This window comes from Geotrypetes seraphini, chromosome 1 (assembly GCF_902459505.1).
Source record: "Geotrypetes seraphini chromosome 1, aGeoSer1.1, whole genome shotgun sequence".
Classification (NCBI taxonomy): Eukaryota; Metazoa; Chordata; class Amphibia; order Gymnophiona; family Dermophiidae; genus Geotrypetes; species Geotrypetes seraphini.
The window spans coordinates 346,735,170-346,754,117 of NC_047084.1; the positions used below are offsets into that span (position 1 = coordinate 346,735,170).

General features: G+C 45.6%; 1 protein-coding gene across 1 annotated transcript in view; it reads left to right on the top strand.

Moving 5' to 3' along the window:
- SHROOM3 (shroom family member 3) overlaps window positions 1-18,948 on the top strand; it is a 500,538-nt gene that overhangs the window by 32,671 nt on the left and 448,919 nt on the right. The gene's annotated exons all lie outside the window — the stretch shown is intronic.

Genomic DNA, 18,948 nt, shown 5'->3' on the forward strand with positions numbered 1-18,948 from the left:
GAAATAGACCAGGGAAAGACAACCATAATATTATTAAACAGAAATGTAAAACAAAAAGAAAATAGGGTGATACCTTTTATTATTGGATTAACTTGTTACGTTTATTGACAATCTTTCGAAGGCAGAGCCTTCTCCTTCAGGTAAGTTAATGATGCTGGATTCTTCTCTAGAAAAAGGGATTCTGAAGCTGTAGGCCCTGGCTTATAGTTCTGGAACACAGGTGTAAGGAAGTGCATGTTCCCTTCCAATTACCTCAGCCATAAATCACTTCTCTGAAACATAATATCAAAGCTACTTCAGAAATGGAGCAGGCAGACTATGCTGAGTCACGCATGAATACCTTACCCTCCCCTAAAACTCTTTCCCTGCCGCAAAGACGGAGCCAGAGTGTAAAAGTACCTCAGCAAAAGAGCCAAAAGGCATGAACCTAACTGATTTTATTGCTACTGCGTTGGTGCTTTACAATAAATGTCACTTCAGTTTTCATTGTCTTGAGACCATCAGTCATTCTGCTTCAATGGACTCAATTTTAAAAATTTCCTGTATTTGTTACACTTATTAGCTAAAAGAAGTACAGGACCCAAGAGGCAAACAGGGTGCCAGAGTTTCAACGCACAGAGGAGACAATGGTGTAGGGAAGAAAGATTTTGATTTGTAATTGAGCAACATTCTGAAGAAGGGAGGAGCCTATTTCAAATGGTTGGACTCCACCTTAATCAGGTTGGATCCTGAGTGCTGGCCCTAACCATTACAAATGAGACAGAGAAGCTTTTAAACGCTCACAGTTTCAAGTTTCCTATTAGCGTTAAGAAGGTAAGAGCGGGGAAGATGCAGGCTTGCGGGGGGAGCAGGTGTTCGTTCGCGGTGGGGGGAAGCAGGCCTTCAGGGCAGGGAGGAGGGCCTGTGCAGAGGGAGGAGGAGGAAGGAGTAAGAGAGGGGAGGGGAGATGCCAGACCTGGGATGAAGTGAAAGGAAGAGAGAGACCAAACAAAAAAGAGGGGGAGAAAAGTAGAGGAGAGGTGCTGGACTAATGGAGAGAGGGAGAGGGAGAGAGAAATGAAAGACCACAAGGGGAAGGGTACAAGAGGAACAGATACTGCTCCAAAGTAGGTGGGCAGGGTGCAGGATGGCAGGAGAGATAGTAGGAGAAAGCCTGTACCTGGGGAAGGGGATGCAGGAGGTAAGGAAGAGAGAAAGAAGAAGCTGGAGAGAATAGGGACACAGAAGAAAGATGCTGGATGAAAAGGAGAGATGGTAGATCTGTGGATGGTGGGGTCCATCGCTGCAGCTGCGGGGGGATGGAAATGAAAAAAAGGAAAGATGCCAGACCTCCAGGGGAGGAAAGGGAAACAGAAGGGGAGGACAGAGATGGAATATGGATGGTTAGCACGAAGAAAGATGGAGAGCCTGATCAGAAGACAACCAGACCGACATGGGACCGGTACCAGATCACAGTAAGGGTTTGGGCGGGCAAGCAATGCTGCAATATATTTTAAATAGCATTTTTTAGACTGAAGAATGTGATAAATATACATAGATGTGAAAACATTTGCAAGAAACTATGACTATTTGAAGATAAATGTTGGACCATTAGTTATTTGCTGCTGATAGCCTTGCATTTTTCATAAGTAAAATACCTGTTGCCTCTAGCCACATAGGTCCATTTTGTTAAGCTTATTTGAACAGTAGCCATGTTGAACACATTCAGATAGTAAAATACAAACATTTACATTTTAACCCCCACCCCCCGCCAAAGAACTGATCTTTCTCTGGGATTTTTTAAAATTGGTTATTGTAAGCGCCAGTCTCCACTTGTGCTGCCAGGGAGCTCATCTTTGTCTTTGTTCATGAGAGGGGGGGGGGGGAAATCTTCATAATGTGCTGTACAAGATTCACATTTCTCAAATTCAGTCTCATGGAGACCTGGGAAGGAGACCCCTGGAATGCAGACCCAGGCTCTGGCCACGCTCCAGCAGAAAGAAGGTAGCAAGACACATTTCTGTCTCGGAGTGCCTTAAAACAGACAAACAATGCAGGCGATTTGTAAAAGGCAGGATGAGGAAAAGAGAAGTCGGGGAAAGATGAATGGATACTCAGCGAGATTAAAATTTTATTATTTACTGATATATTCTTCTAGATTTGAGATCTTCTTTTTTTATTTGCTTGGTAAAAAGAGTTGAAATGTTTGAACAGTGCTAGGTCCAAATGAATGTCACTGCTGACCCGACTATACAGCATCAGCAAAAGGTTAAAAGAATTAGTCTTGTAGTTTAGGCTTGTATTAATAGTTGCATTGTGACATTCTTGGCACCAGGAATGTAATTAAAGAGGATGTTGGCAGTCTGCTGTTGGTTATTACTCTCACTGTTCTCCTGTTTGAAAGTCAGTGAATTCTTTGGAGATTACTTTAGCTCTAGAAATTCTGTTAAAAACCAGGTTCCTCCTCAATCCTAAACTTGTCTGATGTCAGTTAACAAGTCCAGTAAGGTGGCCCATCTACATTTCTTTATTATTATTATTTTTTTTAATCTTTACTAATTTTCAAAACTAATACAAAGTGCCAGGAATTATACAGACATTAATAATCAACGTAAGCACTTAAATTCCATCAATAACAATGCAGAAGAAAAATATCCCTCCCCTCCCATCCAACAATTTAATCAAGAAATAAACCAAAAAGATTTCCCCCGCCCACCCCTGCCCCCGTCCTGGATATCTACAGAAATAAACAAAATAAAATAAAAGACAACTATGGTGAAGTAATAAAGGATGTCAACGGGCCCCAAACCAAATTAACATTTCTGTCAATTTGATTTCCAAGAGATTGGATTGGGAGAAAGCAGCCACCCCAGAGGAAAATCCACACAAATATTCTGTTTAGATACCTTTATGCCACAAAAAGAACAATTTTTAAATAGGAACAAAAATAAAGAAAGCAGAATATTTTGCCTATATAGTTAATGCTTCTTACTTTCTAGAAGCAGGGTCTGCCACAAGTTTGGAACTCTGTAGATTTAGTGGCCTCGTTGGGATTGAATGGGCCCTGGGTGGAAAAATTAAGATGAGCCCCTGCCGCAACATATTTTCTGAGGTACTTAGGATCAGGTTATCTTCAGTGCTGTCATCATGGAGAAAAAGGGTGTGTGTGTTGGGGGGGAAGATGTTTGGAAATTGAGTAAATGGGACACCATGTTTGTCCCAGTGGTAAAAATGTGTGCGGGTCTGGGGGTTTGTATATAAGGCAGAATAGTACATGTGGGGTATGTAGGGGTATCTAGGGCAGGGGCAGGCAATTCCGGTCCTCGAGAGCCGGAGCCAGGTCAGGTTTTCAGGATATCCACAATGAATATATATGAGATGGATTTGCATGCAGTGCCTCCTTGAGATGCAAATCTATTATTATTATTATGATTATGTTCTTGTATACCGCCATACCCAATCTCATGCATATTTATTGTGGATATCCTGAAAAACCTGACCTGGCTCCGGCTCTCGAGGACCGGAATTGCCTGCCCCTGACCTAGGGCAATAGGAGTATGTGGGATGTCTGCGGTAGCTGAGATGACTAAGAAGCCTTCCTCACACAATAATGGATGCAAAGCAGAACTAGGACATTCCTCCATAGAATTCACCATTCAAAAAGTCTGCTTCTGGTTTCATCTCAGTAACAGCAACATAATCCCTCTCTAGTAGCAGGGAATTTAATTTGAAACCCTACTAAAGGCACTCAGGATGTATATATTTCTTTTACCATTCTATAACAGCACCAATAAGGACCTACGTAGGAAAAGGCAGCACTGTAAATATTATATATAGTGAGCCCCAGGGCAAGATTCATTCTTCGAGGGCCCCTAGGCACACAAGTTCACTGAGGCCCCCTGGCCCTGCCCCTGCTCTGCCTCCATTTATTTCTTTATTTCTGCCTGTATTTCTTCTTTTTTTTTTTTTTTAATTCAAAACAAAGATTAGCATACTAGTGCACAGTTTTTCTTCTGTGCAACCCTAAACATCTCTGAACAAATCCCTCTTCCCACCTACCGTATTTTCATGCATATAACGCGCGCGTTATACGCGTTTTTACCTACCGCACATACCCCTCGCGCGTTAAACGTGTGAGCGCGGTATACAAAAATTTTTTTACATAGTTCCCACCCCACCCGACGCCCGATTCACCCCCCCCAGCAGGACCGCTCGCACCCCCACCCCGAACGACCTCTCGCACGCGCTCCCACCCGCACCCGCATCCACGATTGGAGCAAGAGGGAGCCCAAGCCCTCTTGCCCGGCCGACTCCCCAACTCCCCGACAATATCGGGCCAGGAGGGAGCCCAAACCCTCCTGGCCACGGCGACCCCCTACCCCCACCCCGCATTACATTACGGGCAGGAGGGATCCCAGGCCCTCCTGCCCTCGACGCAAACCCCCCTCCCTCCAACGACCACCCCCCCCAAGAACCTCCGACCGCCCCCCCAGCCGACCCCCACGACACCCCCACCCCCCTTCCCCGTACCTTTGGTAGTTGGCCGGACAGACGGGAGCCAAACCCGCCTGTCCGGCAGGCAGCCAACGACGGAATGAGGCCGGATTGGCCCATCCGTCCCAAAGCTCCGCCTACTAGTGGGGCTAAGGCACGTGGGCCTATCAGAATAGGCCCTGGAGCCTTAGGTCCCACCTGGGGGCGTGGCCTGAGGCACATGGGCCCAACCCGACCATGTGCCTCAGGCCGCGCCCCCAGGTGGGACCTAAGGCTCCAGGGCCTATTCTGATTGGCCCAAGCGCTTTAGGCCCCACCAGTAGGCGGAGCTTTGGGACGGATGGGCCAATCCGGCCTCATTCCGTCATTGGCTGCCTGCCGGACAGGCGGGTTTGGCTCCCGTCTGTCTGGCCAACTACCAAAGGTACGGGGAAGGGGGGTGGGGGTGTCGTGGGGGTCGGCCAGGGGGGTCGCGGGTCGGCTGGGGGGGCGGTCGGAGGTTCTTGGGGGGGGCGGTCGTTGGAGGGAGGGGGGTTTGCGTCGAGGGCAGGAGGGCCTGGGATCCCTCCTGCCCGTAATGTAGTGCGGGGTGGGGGTAGGGGGTCGCCGTGGCCAGGAGGGTTTGGGCTTCCTTCTGGCCCGATATTGTCGGGGAGTCGGCGGTCCTTCGGGGTGGGGGTGCGAGTGATCCTGCCGGGGGGGGGATGTATCGGACGTCGGGGGGGGCATCAGGCTTTCAGGAAGGGGACAGACCTTCAAGGGGGACAGGCAGACCTACAAGGGGGGACAGGACTTCAAGGGGGACAGGCAGACCGAAGGGAGTGAAAAAGCTATAAAATAAACCCACTAGCGTGTCAATGTGTTGAGAGGAAGAGGTGGTCTGGGAAATTCTGCTGAGAAAACTCCGGGTCCATTTCCACCCCCCAGTTACCCTAGTCCACTCCACTCAACTGGTTCACATACTGAGTGGGTCTTTGGGTGTTGTTCCTGGGATCTCTTTCAGTGGTTTGTCAGTATCTCCTTGTGGTGAACGGAGAGTCGGGACAGCGCACGGAAAGTCGGGGCAGTGCACGGAAAGTCAGGGAGGGTGAACGGAGAGTCGGGACAGCGCACGGAGAGGCGGGGCAGTGCACGGTAAGTCAGGGAGGGTGAACGGATAGTCGGGACAGCGCACGGAGAGTCGGGGAGGGCGAAAGGAGAGTCGGGATGGCCAGAGGAGAGTCGGGGCGGGCGAAAGGACAGTCGGGCTGCATGCGCGGTATACCCGTGAGCGCGGTATACAAAAGTTTTTGTACATAAAATCGTGGTTTCTGCGCGCTATACCCGTGTGCGCGTTTTACACGGGTGCGCGTTATCTGCGTGAAAATACGGTACTTACCCAGGACATTAACACTGAACCCTTTCAATACATATATAAAAGTGTTCAAATATATTGTAAAGAAGTAATACTATCCGAAATAATGTATAAGTCTATATTAATAACCAAGTTTACAATGCCTCTCAACTGCCTCACTCTACGTCGACCAACTGTAACCCATATGTATGTATAAACAACCAAATCTGTAACTCCTCTAATATGTAACAAAACAACAAGGCAAGCAGTCCAAAGAATCCAACATGAAACAAAAGAAGATCGACAGACAATAAGGAAATTCAAATCAGGTTTATTCAAGGCGCTCCCAAGAACCATGCTCGATGCATTTCACCAAAGAAGGCCAGTCATCACTAACAGAAAACCGTGTCTTTCATACACACAAAACACAGATACATTCTCACCCAGTATGGAATAAGTAATCACAAACTAAAAATAGAAATATGTAGATACAGTGGTACCTTGGATTACGAGCATAATCCGTTCCAGGAGCATGCTCGTAATCCAAAATGCTCGTTTATCAAACGAGGTTCCCCATAGGAAATAATGGAAACTCGCTTTGATACGTTCCCCCCCCACGAGAACCGGCATTGCTCCCCCCGAAGGCCCCCTGTGATCCGGCACCCCCCCTGCCGCGATTGGGCACCCCCCCGCCGCTTCTTACCGTCATCTGGGCACCGGCACCAGCATGTCCTGTGCGATGGTGTCGGTGCCCGAAGATCGGCCTCCTCTTCTGCTGGGCCTTGAGCATCTGCGCATGCTCAAAGCCTGTGAGTTCACGTTCTCTCCGAGATAGAACGTGAACTTGCAGGCCTTGAGCATGAGCAGATGCTCAAGGCCCAGCAGAAGAGGAGGCCGATCTTCGGGCACCGGCACCAACGCAGAGGACATGCCGGTGCCGGTGCCCAGATGACGGTAAGAAGCGGTTGGGGGTTACCCAATTGCGGCGGGGGGGTGCCCAATTGTGTCAGGGGGCGGGTGCCGGATCGCGGGGGGGAGGGTGCTGGATCGCAAGGGGGCGCTCATAAATCGAGCCACACTCGGTTTCCGAGACGCCGATTTTGCGAATGTTTTGCTCGTCTTGCAAAACACTCGCAAACTGGTGCACTCGTAAACCGAGGTACCACTGTAAATATGTAGATAAAGAACAAGAAGTTGCAAAAGCATCGAAAGGTTTCAAAGGTTTTAGGAGTGTACCTCTTGATCTCCTCAGAGCATCTTTCAAGATCACACATCATTCACTCTTGACAGACAATTGTTAAAATCCTCTATGTGATGCTTTGCCTCTCTCCTCTTTATCAATCATTCAGTTATATTCTAGCTTCTGGGCATAAGCCAAGACCTGAACTCTCCTCTCACTATATTTCGAAAGCTCTAATCTCTCTCTCTGTCTCTCCTCCTCCTCCTCTTTCCCCATTCCCCAGTGCTCCTTTTCACTTAGACCAAGCACATCAGGCAGCACCCAAGGCTTGGACCCCCCATCTCCTCTCTCTTTCAGCAGCATCCAGTCTTTTTCCTGTAAGGACTGTAGGCCAGAAGTAGCTTCGCTCGGTTACTTTCTGTTTTCTGAAATTCAGGATCAGGTCTCCCTATTGAGCTATCCCCAATCAGTTTAGTTTCTTTGCAGGCCTCTCTCCTTACTCTATACACTTTCCAGGATAGAGCCCTGTGATGCCCAGCAAGTAGTGGAGAGGGAAGTTGATGGGCACTAGGCCGTGTGGAACCAGGTGAGAACAGCAACAGATATCCACAAGTCCTTGTAGCCTGGAGTAAAGACGGGTCACAACATCTCTCTGTCATTCAAAGTTACACGTACACACACTCACTCATACTCACTCTCCTCCAGTACAGACCCTCAAACCCTTTCTCATAGACACTTATTAAGGATGGGTAGCCAAAATTTTTTCATTTCCTGTGTCTTCTAGGGAAATGTTCATTTTGTTTGGGGAAGGTGGGGGGTTATCTGATATTAGAAGAGGGACCCTGAAAATTATTTTTGTCAACAAAAGGGTGGAGGGGGGGCCCTTAGTCCTGCACCCCCCACACTCCGCATAGATCCCCCAAGCCTACTTGAATCCCTAATGGTCTAGTGCAGGGATCTCAAAATCCCTCCTTGAGGGCCGCAATCCAGTCGGGTTTTCAGGATTTCCCCAATGAATATGCATGAGATCTATGCGCATGCACTGCTTTCAATGCATATTCATTGGGGAAATCCTGAAAACCCGATTGGACTGCGGCCCTCAAGGAGGGACTTTGAGACCCCTGCTCTGGTGGATGTTGGGACAGAAGCAATGCTCATTCGCTCCTGCCTATGGCTGCAGCCACACTGAATAAGGTGGCCACAATAGTCTCATGTTACAACCATGACCCCCCTAGTGGTATCATAAATCTGTGGCAGGTGCCTCTTAGGCCTATCCTTTAATCCGGCCCTGGTGAGCCTTAGATTAGCAATACACCTATTGGGAAAATTGAACATGCTTGATTACTACAGATCTTTAGACATTTTGCTAAAATGTCCAAATCACTATTTTCAAAACCCATATATTAGAGGTTTTTCTATGCAGTTCTTCTGCAGTGTGTCTGAATCTCAAGGAGGCGTATTGTGGGCGTTGTGTGGGTGAGATTAGGGTGGGCTTATGAGTCGGACGTTTCTCTGCAATAGTCAAAAATTTTAGAAAATGTCCAAAGCGCCATTTGGACGATCGAAGGTTAGACCTGTTTCAGTAACTAAAAAGTTCCAAAAAGGTGCCCAAACTGACCAGGTGACCACTGAGGCGATTAAGACATGGCTCCCTTACTCCCCCAAAGGTCACTGCTCCCCCTCCTACCACCCAAAGAGGTGAAGAAAAAAAGTACATACCAGCCTGTATGACAGCACTAGTATCCTGTAGTGCAATTGGAAGAAGTAATGTCCTACACTTCTTATTTTTTTGTAGTGTAAGAAAGGATTTTCAGACTAAGTTGTTAACATGATCTTCCAAACAAGACTTTGAAGGTTTTTCTCAGTGCTGAAGCTGGTTCCAGTTGTCAGAGTAATAATAGATGGGGTTAGGTATGTGTGTCACACAAACAGTACACACCAGCCTGGATGGCATCTTCAGATGTTATGGCCAGTCCTATTAGAGAAGCAAGCAGATTCCTGGAGTAGCCTAATGGTCAATGCAGTGGACTATAGAGATGGAGACCCGGGCCCATATCCCAGTCTACTTAGTACACTTCTGGAAAAATAGGTGAGCCCTCCAAAATTCACCCAAAACCTACTGTACAGGTATAAGGGCTTTTGTTGTGTACAGATGAGTACAGTAGGTTTTGGAGGGCTCACCAAGGGGGGGGGGTGGGAGGGGGGGGGGGTTTGGTTTGGTGGGTGGGGATTGGATTTCTGGTATGTTTTGAAAAGCATTTTGCTGTGAGCTTTGTTATTCTCATATTATTTAATAAAAATGATTCAACATAAGTGGGTTATGGTGAGATGTGTACCTGAGACTTTCTATGTGACGTTCACTCCAGTAACCGCCTAGGATGCTCCTCTGCTCTGCTGTGTGCCCCGTCTGCTAAGTCTGCTGGCCCCTCCTACATCCCAATGACTTGTTTTACGTGGTTTTCTTTTGGAAGTTTTGTTTTCGAAAAAGGCCGTAAAAGATAGAAGCACTAAGCTCAAAAATGTATAGAAAATTGGTCATTTTGAACAAAAAGTTTGATTTTTTCTGGTTTTGAAAATTATCATTTTCTGTACTGGATTTTTGGATGTTGTTCTCAAAATATCCAAAATTGGATTTACATAGTAACATAGTAAATGAAGGCAGATAAAGACCTGAATGGTCCATCCAGTCTGCCCTGTAATCACAATTTTGTGATTAAATTAAAATGTCTTTATTTCTGGGCCATAGACCTGAGAAGTCTACTTGGTTTCCAACTACTGGAGTTGCCAGTCAAGCTCACTCCAGCCTATCCAAACCATCTCATTTGCGGGATTCAGACCATGAAAGTTAGCCCGTTCATAGTTTTAAGTAGTGATCCTCAGTATTCATCCCACACTTTTTAGAATTCCATCACAGTTTTCCTCTCTACCACCTCCCTCAGGAGGGCATTCCAGACATCCAGCACCCTCTCCGTGAAAAAGAATTTCCTAACATTACTTCTAAGTCTACCTGTATTTATGTACTCTAGTTTTACCAATTCCCCTTCTCTGGAAAAGATTTGGCCCTATATTAATACCTTTCAAATATTTAAATGTCTCTATCATATCCCTCCTCTCCTCCAGAGTATACATGTTGAGGCCTTCTAGTCTCTTCTCGTACTTCTTTTGCCACAAACCCCCTACCATTTTTGTCGCTTTCCTCTGGACTGCGTCAAGTCTTTTTATATCAGTGGTCTCAAACTTGTGGCCCGGGGGCCACATGTGGCCCACCAGGTACTATTTTGAGGCCCTCGGTATGTTTATCATAATCACAAAAGTAAAATAAAGCAGTTTCTTGATCATAAGTCTCTAGCTATAAATTACAATATTATTATTAAGACTTAGCCAAAAGGGAAAATTTAGAAAAACTATAAAGAGTTTTACCTCATGCAAAATTGTCATCTTTAATAAGACATTACCTATTTTTTCTGAGGCCCTCCAAGTACCTACAAATCCAAAATGTGGCTCTGCAAAGGGTTTGCGATTGAGACCACTGTTTTATATCCTTGACCAGATACGGCCTCCAAAACTAAACACAATACTCCAAGTGGGGGCCTCCTTTTCTCTGCTGGGTACGCCTCTCCCTATACAGCCTAGCATCCTTCTGGCTACAGCCATCGCCTTCAGATCCTCAGACCCCCCCAAGGTCCCTCTCCCCATCCGTGCATAGCAACCTCTCGTCTCCCAGCACATACATCTTCCTCAGATTTCTACTCTCCCAAGTGCATCACTCTGCACTTCTTTGCATTGAATTTTGGACATCGCCTCAAAAATCCCCCATATAATCATCAATAAATGTGTTTTCCTACAATACCCAGGAAATTTAACGGCATTGTCTAAATTCCAAAATATGCTTGGGAAGATAAAAATGCCTTCATTTGTTTCTTAAACATATCAAGGTCCTTGAACAGACACATTCTCAGTGGCAGTTCATTCCATAGTGGCTTAAGTACTATTTTAAAATAGAATGATGGGCAAACTAATTACCGTAATTATCTTTAGGTAAACCAAAGTATTTTGAATTCGTGAATTACCAGTCAATCTTGTTTCACAGAAAAGTGTGAGTAAGAACATATCCTAATTATAAAGAAGGTGATTTTTAAAAATTGGAGCTGCCTCTGTACCCTAAAGTTGTGAGTTTGATTCCCACTCAGTGACGTAGCGAGGGTAAGAGGTGCCCGAGGTGGTGGCGCCCTCTTATCCACCCCCCCACCTCCAAACACTCCTTCCCCACCCCCTCCTGCCACGCCACTTCCCTTCCCCTGTACCTCTGTAACGTTCCTGGCGCCAGCAGCAATCCCCAAGCTGCTGTTGTGCCAGCGTCGAATCTTCCTCTGACATCACTTACTAGGCTTGGGTCCAGGAAATGATGTCAGAGGAAGAGCCGACGCTGGCGAGACAACAGCTTGGGGGTTGCTGCTCATGCCAGGAACCTTACAGAGGTATGGGAGAAGGGAAATGGTGCATACAAGCAGCGGGGGACGGGCAGAGAGGAGCACCCAGGGTAGACCACCCCCGCCCCCTGTTACTATGTCACTGTTCCCTCTGCAGCTCCTTGTAACTGTAGGCAAGTCACAACACTTCATTGTCCCAGGTGCAAAATAAATCCCCCCCTTTTACAAAACTATTGAAGAGGATTTTAGCGTTGGCCGGCATGCTGAATGCATGAGTCGATGGCACCTAACAAGACCATGTAATTCTAGAACTGAAATGACCTTGTGTTGACACTGAGATTTGCTATAATCAGTCATTGGCTCTTTTGTCCTGTATATTTGATATACAGATATTTTGTTGTTTTTAGGTACCATCGACTGATTATAGCAAATCTCAGTGTCAAACACAAGGTCATTTCAGTTCTAGAATAAAGCAGCATTATAGAATTGTTCTCGCCACTTGGTGCTCTGCCCAAAGGCACCTACAGCAGAGGTGTATATAAGTGCCACATTACAAGGAGAGTCTCATATAACAGAATTTTACACTTGCACACCTGCATGTTCTTGTTAGGTACCATCGACTCATGCTTGAGTCCTAGCGACTTGATGAATTGCGGATCTAAAAAGAAATCGGGTTTTATGCTAGTCCGGACAGGTCCTCCAGCGTCATCCCCAGGGTTGTTTTCAATGTGTCCAGCCATCTGATTGCAGGTTGCCCTCTTCGCCTGGTTCCTATGATCTTCCCAAACATGATGTCCTTCTCCAGTGATCTCTCTCTTCTGATGGCGTGACCAAAATAAGACAGTCATAACTTCATTTGGGCTTTGAGTGACATAACCAGTTTGATCTCTTCCAGAATCAATTTATTAGTTCTGGCTGTCCACGGCATTTAAACAAAAAACTTTATTATGCTAAATAAATCATCAGCTGTATAAACTACACATAATCAGTAAGTTTAGCTCTGCTGCAGAAACAAGAACTGCATGTTTGACTTTGGCTCTCTGCCAGGCTTCTGTTAGCAGGTGGACAGACGCCAAAGCTCTAATCTTTGTCTGTGCTGGGCTGTCGCTCTGCACTGGAGAGAAAGTGAAACCTATCTGCTGGAAATCAGAAAAGTGTGCCCAGTGATTAGATTTCCCTGAGTCGTCTGGTTGAATGTATAATGTGGAGATTTACTGTAGGCGAAGCAGAAAAGCATTCCAGAACAGCTGGGCTCCAAAACACCAAACAGAAGACAGGTTGTCTGGCCTTAAAAACAGCTCACAAGACGATTTTGCGGGTTGTTCAGTCCTCACTTCACTGTAATTTCATCCAACAAGTCTTGTTGGGTTTTGGTTTTTTTTTTTTTTTTTTTAGCAAGATGTTCTTTGCACAATAACATGGTGAAGGCAAATTATTTATGTGTTTACTCACATTTGTATTGCGTTTAAGATCCTATGTGGTATCCTATGTGGTATTTTCACCACTTTGATTCCTTTAGACTGGAATGTTCATAGATCTCATCTTGCCAGAAGTTCTCAAAAATTAAAACTTATATTTCCCTCTCTCAGTGGTAAAAGCAGAACCTTTAAGAGATTTAGTCATTCTTTTGCGTTTGAATTAACCGCTTACACTAAGAAGTTTAGGTCCCTTTGCTTTATTCCGGAAAGCTCTGAAAACCACCTTGTTTGCAAAACATTTTGGAAACTTAACTACTCTAGTCTACTTTTCCTTGTCAAGTTTATGTACTGTGCATTACATTACTGTTAACTGAGTCGAGCTCCTTTGGTTGATGACCCGGCCTATAAAATTAAGGTTTAGTTTAATTTTAGATTTATATACCATTTTCCTGATTAAACATCATTCAAAATGGTTTTCAAAATTACAAACACAATAAAAGAAAGAAAAAAGTTGACAATACTAATAATAATAATGCACGAATGTATAAGGAAAACTAAATTCTGCAATAGAAAACCTCATTCAGTGTCAGCACAGTATAAATGAATGTCACCTTTAATTTACGGAGACAAAAAGGAATAAGACAACAGTAATGTGTACTGGTTAGTGCACATTTGATTTGCCCTACCGTCAATGTGCATATATTAGAAAGTTTTGATGCACAAATAAAATGGTTTTCAAATGAGAAAAATGTCTGAAAAACTTCATAAAAAGGATGGCTTTTCTCGCCCAAACGTCTCTGAGTATGTTTGTTCACCTATGTTTATGTGTTTTCTTTTGTAACCCACATAGATTTTTGGTTCTGTGGGATATGAATGTTGTATTAAATAAATAATCAGTGACCCTGGTACTTTAGATAGATTGTGAGCCCAACGGGACAGATAAGGATAATACTTGAGTACCTAACTGTAAACCGCTTTGATAATTTTGATAGGCGGTATATAAATACCTAAAATAAATAAATAAAATATAACAAGCTGAATTATGAGGGGCATACAATAATTTATCTACCCGAGTATGAAAGAAAGTAGGAAGCGTGTTGAAACATGAGTTTGCAAATGGAGGAAAGGGAACTGTGCCATTTTGTCACACCATACTCCTGCACTTTCAAGTTTTTCTCCCTTACAGAGAAGATAAAATAAAAATTGAACATATTTATTAAATTTCACGACAGTGGTGGAAACCGCTGCCTGCAAAGTCGATGCCTTGTAGGGATCAATCTCTGCTTCAAAATATGGAAAAGTGTGACAAGGAGAGGCTTCCCTGTTTAGACATCGACATATGCCAGGGCCAAATGAATAGACGAAGTATTAAATATAAAACCTAATGCACTAAACTCCAGTTCCCACGATTGCCCATTCTGATATCAGTTTACTGAAACCAACACCTGGATGCAAAATAAACATTAGCTCAAGGGAACACAAGCTGGAAAGTACAAAGGAAAAAAAACATTATCACAGGTACAGCAGGTGTGGAGGAGTATCTGGGAGTGGAACAGTAGTTTAATGGTAAGAGAAGCGGGTTGAAACATAGCCAGGGTTCGAATCCACTGTTACTCTTCCGCTGGCCTCAGGCAAGACTCTTCACCCTCCATTGTCGCAGGTATAATTGACTATGAGTTCATTTTGGGTCAAGAAAATAAGTAATGTGTTCAGAGGCAGTAAAATCACTAGCGGACTGAAAATAGAAATCAGAATTAAATATGAAAAGTCAGGCCATAACGTCAAGTTCAGTCAGAAAATCCGGACCCCCAGGCCCGCCCAGTGCTGTCAATCCCCGCCCTAAACCCGCCCCCAGTCCCGCACTAGCCCCACCCTCCCTGCCTGCTTTTTTTGGGCAGGGAGGAAGTCCCGGCATGCGTGGACTTCCTCCCTGCCTGACTTGATTTGAGGAGGCTTTTCAAAATCTGGACAAAGTTCCAGGTTTTGAGACGCCGTCCAGACCCCCGGACATGTCCTCAAAAGGAGGACGTATCCGGGGGAATCCGGACGTCTGGTAGTCCTATCAAGGGGACAATAATCAAGCTAACCATAGTGGTACTTTGTAGCCTTGGACTGCACCAACAAAGTTTTGTGCCTGCTTTCTTTAGGGCTAACTTTTTGTTGGCTACAGTCTGCATAGTTTTGGTCATACAATAATGCATGTACTGTTTGCGTTCCATCCTGTCTCCACCCTTCAGGAATACCTTTTTGCAATCAAGGGACATTTTAAGGGCTCCTTTTATTAAGCCGCGTTAGCAGCTTTAGTGCACGCAATTTTTCATCATGCGCTAACCCCCACGCTAGCCGAAAAACTACCGCCTGCTCAGGAGGCGGTAGCGGCTATCGCGGCCGGCAGTGTAGCGCGTGCTATTACGCACGCGGCTTAATAAAAGGAACCCTAAATATGACGTCTGATGTTTTGTGAGGTACATCCAAAAATCGGGTATGAAAAATGTCTTTTTTTGAAACTGCAAAACGTCTATCTCTTTCGAAAATGGATGTTTCTAAATGTGTTCATCCAGACAACAAAGGTATAAAAATGGAATTTATTGACTGAAATATGTTAGCTTTGGGAAACGTATATAGCAGATGCCTTGTATTGTATTCAAAAGAAAAAAAGAAATGCATTTCTGGTCTTATTTCTCCAGTGTGACTCTTGCTGTGGCTGGTTGGAATCCCCAAGCACCACCAGCTAAGGACCTCCTTCAAAGGTGGCCAGAACTCCCCTCCACCAAGCGCAGCAGTCGTTGGCAGCCTTGGTACTGTTTGCCCCCCTTCTTAATGCCGGCCCTGCTCATAGTCCATCCGGTCTGCCTAACAAGGTAGCCAGATCTGCGCCTGCCATTCCATGCAGGTCCCAGTCCCCCATGTTCAAGTACTGGTTGTGAAGTCACCAATATGCCAACCATATAGGCAGCCAAACATGATGGGGATGTTATGTAATTACAACCAAGACTTCCAAGTATTGCTGACAGTTTTTAACTGAAAATGCCTTCCTCTCCCCCCTAAGCTGCACAGCACCCCCACTTGCAATGTGTGACAATAAAACGGTCGAATACCCTGGACTTATTGAAACTTCATCTGTCTCTCACCATTTGCAGGGCACAGACCGTAGAAGTCTGTTGGGCATCAGCCTCCGTTCCATGTTTTGGTGGAATCCTGCTGTCAGAATGATACTGGATACTGCATTCAAACTGCGTTTATTGTTTAAAAGGATCAGGGCATCAATCAAATAGAGGACGCAAAGGGGAACAATTTTGATAGGATATTTAAGTCCGATTTGGACATTTACCACAAGACATCCAACGTCAGAGGTGGACAGACGACCTTTTTCAAAACTGACAGCAGTGCAAGACATCCCAATTTTTTAAATTTTTTTTTAAAATCACCTACACAGACATCTTGGCCACCAGGATGTCCAACCTTACGACCTCCAATTATGTTCACCCTTTTTGACTACAAAACCATCCAAGTTCTAAACATCCAAGTCCAGACCATTTGAGCATGGGAAGAAGGGCCACAGCATTGTAATGGACTGGCCACGTAGGCAGGCCAATAGAGCAGTGTGGCAACATTAATCCACAATAACTATCAAACTTCAAAAGCATACAAGGAATATAGATGTTTTAAAAGCAAATGTATTATGTACATTGCACATGTGTCCATAAAATATCCAATTTTGATCTGTTGTGGTTGAAATTAAAGGTGTCTTTAAGCCATTTGACTGTGGATTACAAAATGAAGTTTTAATTTTGGTCACCAGATGGCAGCAGAGGGCCACATAGTATGAGAAAGTTCTTGGGCTATTAATGGCCATTCTGGGGGTTTTCCCTTTTTTTATTGTCACCGCAAGTTGTGAGATGAGCGCAGGTGCTTATGGAATTTTAGCCCTTCCTCTCCAGTGTAGAAGAACAGGATTAGCACTTGTACAGCTTGCTTACCTAGTTCATGATCATCCACAGAATATTTAAACCATGCACTAAGCTGTAGTCAAAATCAAATGTTTGTCTAGGAAAGAAGGAAAAAGGGACTGATTTTTGTGAATCTCTTCATCTATGTATTGAATTGGGCTGGCAGAGCAATTGAAGTATTTCACTTAAGAAAATAACCCCCTTTTACTAAGCCACGATAGAGGCTTCTACCCCAGTATGGAGCGCTAAATGCTCCAACACTCATAGAATTCCTATGATCATCAGAGCAACGTAGGAGCATTTAGCGTCTTGGGCCGCAGTAGAAACCTCTATCATTGCTTAGTAAAAGAGGGTCTAATAGAAGCTGCCCTGAGTATAAGTTTACATAAAGGTATTAACTATTTTGGTATACTGTGGACTTTTTTGGCCTGGATTCTCTAACCGCCACTGATTTTTTTTACATATTGGTAGGCGCCCAAGCTCAATAAAAAAAAACCACTACTACTACTACTTATCACTTATGTAGTGCTGAAAGGCGTATGCAGCACTGTACATTTTGACATTTATAGACGGTCCCTTCTTGGTAGAGCTTACAATCTAACTTGGACGGACAGACATGACATATAGGGTTGGGGATTCAAAACCTAAGGTGAGAGGAGTTAGGAGTCAAAAGCACTCTCAAAGAGGTGGGCTTTTAACTGGGCCTTGAACACTGCCAGAGACGGAGCCTGCGTAGGGATTCAGGCAGCTTAATCTAAGCATATGGTACCAAGGTAGACGGAAGTTGGAAGAGGAAGAGAAGGACACAGATAGGAGGGACTTACCAGCTGAGCAGAGCTCATTGGGGTGGGTTGGTGGGGGGGGGAAACAGGGGTAGATAAGCGAAGAGCGATAGGCCCAGATTCACTAAAGATAGTGACTCAATCGCTTTTGGCCGATTCCCTGGCCGATTTTCAAACAGCGATTGATTCACTATCAAGTTTGCATGCAAATGATTTGCAAGGAGGTGCAAATCTTGCATGCAAACTCACCAACTCAATCGCTCAGTGAGCAATTGAGACATGCGCAGAGCCTGATAGTAGTGACAGGAGAAGCAGCCTCCTGTCCTTCTGTCAGGGTTTCTGCTTTTTTAAAAATGGGACAGATGTTCTGCGCAACTTAAATGCGTAGCATCTGTCCCATTAAAAAGCCTTCAGTCACATGCCCCCCTCCCCGAGCCACCGTTCCCCTGTCTGCCCGCCCAAAAAAAAACAGCAGGAGGGATGCCCACTCCTTCCTGCCCCAAAAGGTGCCCGCTTGCTTTCCTGAAAAAAACAGCAGGAGGGATGCCCACTCCCTCCTGCCCAAAACTACCTCTCATGCCCCCCCCCAAAAAAAAATGACAGGAGGTATGCCCAATCCCTCCTGCCCACAAATAACAGTTACCGTCCGCAAAAAAAAAAAAGGTAGGAGGGATTCCCACTCCCTCCTGCCTGCAAATACCTCCTCCCCCTCCCCCATGAAGAAAAAGGCACTGGAGGCCCCCCGCCAACTCCCCTGCCCTGTCCCCAATCCCCGTACCTCTTATGTTGGGAGCAGGAGGTACTGAAAACACCTCCTGCTCCTCCCTGATGACACTGGGCCATAGGCCCCTCCCCGGTGCATCATTGTTTTGACCAATCAGGGACTTCCTTAGGCTCCTCCCTAAGGAAGTCCCTGATTGGTTCAGATACCACAGGCTCCTCCCTTGGGAGGAGCCTGAGGTGCCTGAGTCAATCAGGGCCTTAGGCCTCTCCCTTTGTATCTCATGATGCACCAGGGCGGAGCCTAAGGCCCAGTGTTAGGGAGGAGCCAGAGCAGGAGATGTTTTCAGTATGTCCTACTCCTAACGTAAAAGGTACGGGGACGGGGGACAGGGCAGTGGGCCTCCGGTGCCTTTTTCTTTGGGGGGAGGAGGTATTTGAGGGCAGAAGGGGTGGGCATCCCTCCTGCCTTTTGGGGGGAACCTTCATGGCAGAAGAGAGTGGGCATCCCTCCTGCCATCTTTTTGGGGTTCAGGTGGGTCATGGAAATTATCAGGGGGAGGGGGTGCGATTGTCAGCGGGTCATGGGGAGGGCCGTGGGCAGCAGTGGGGGGATATTTTTCTTTTTTTTTTTTTAATGGGACAGATATTTTGCGTATGTA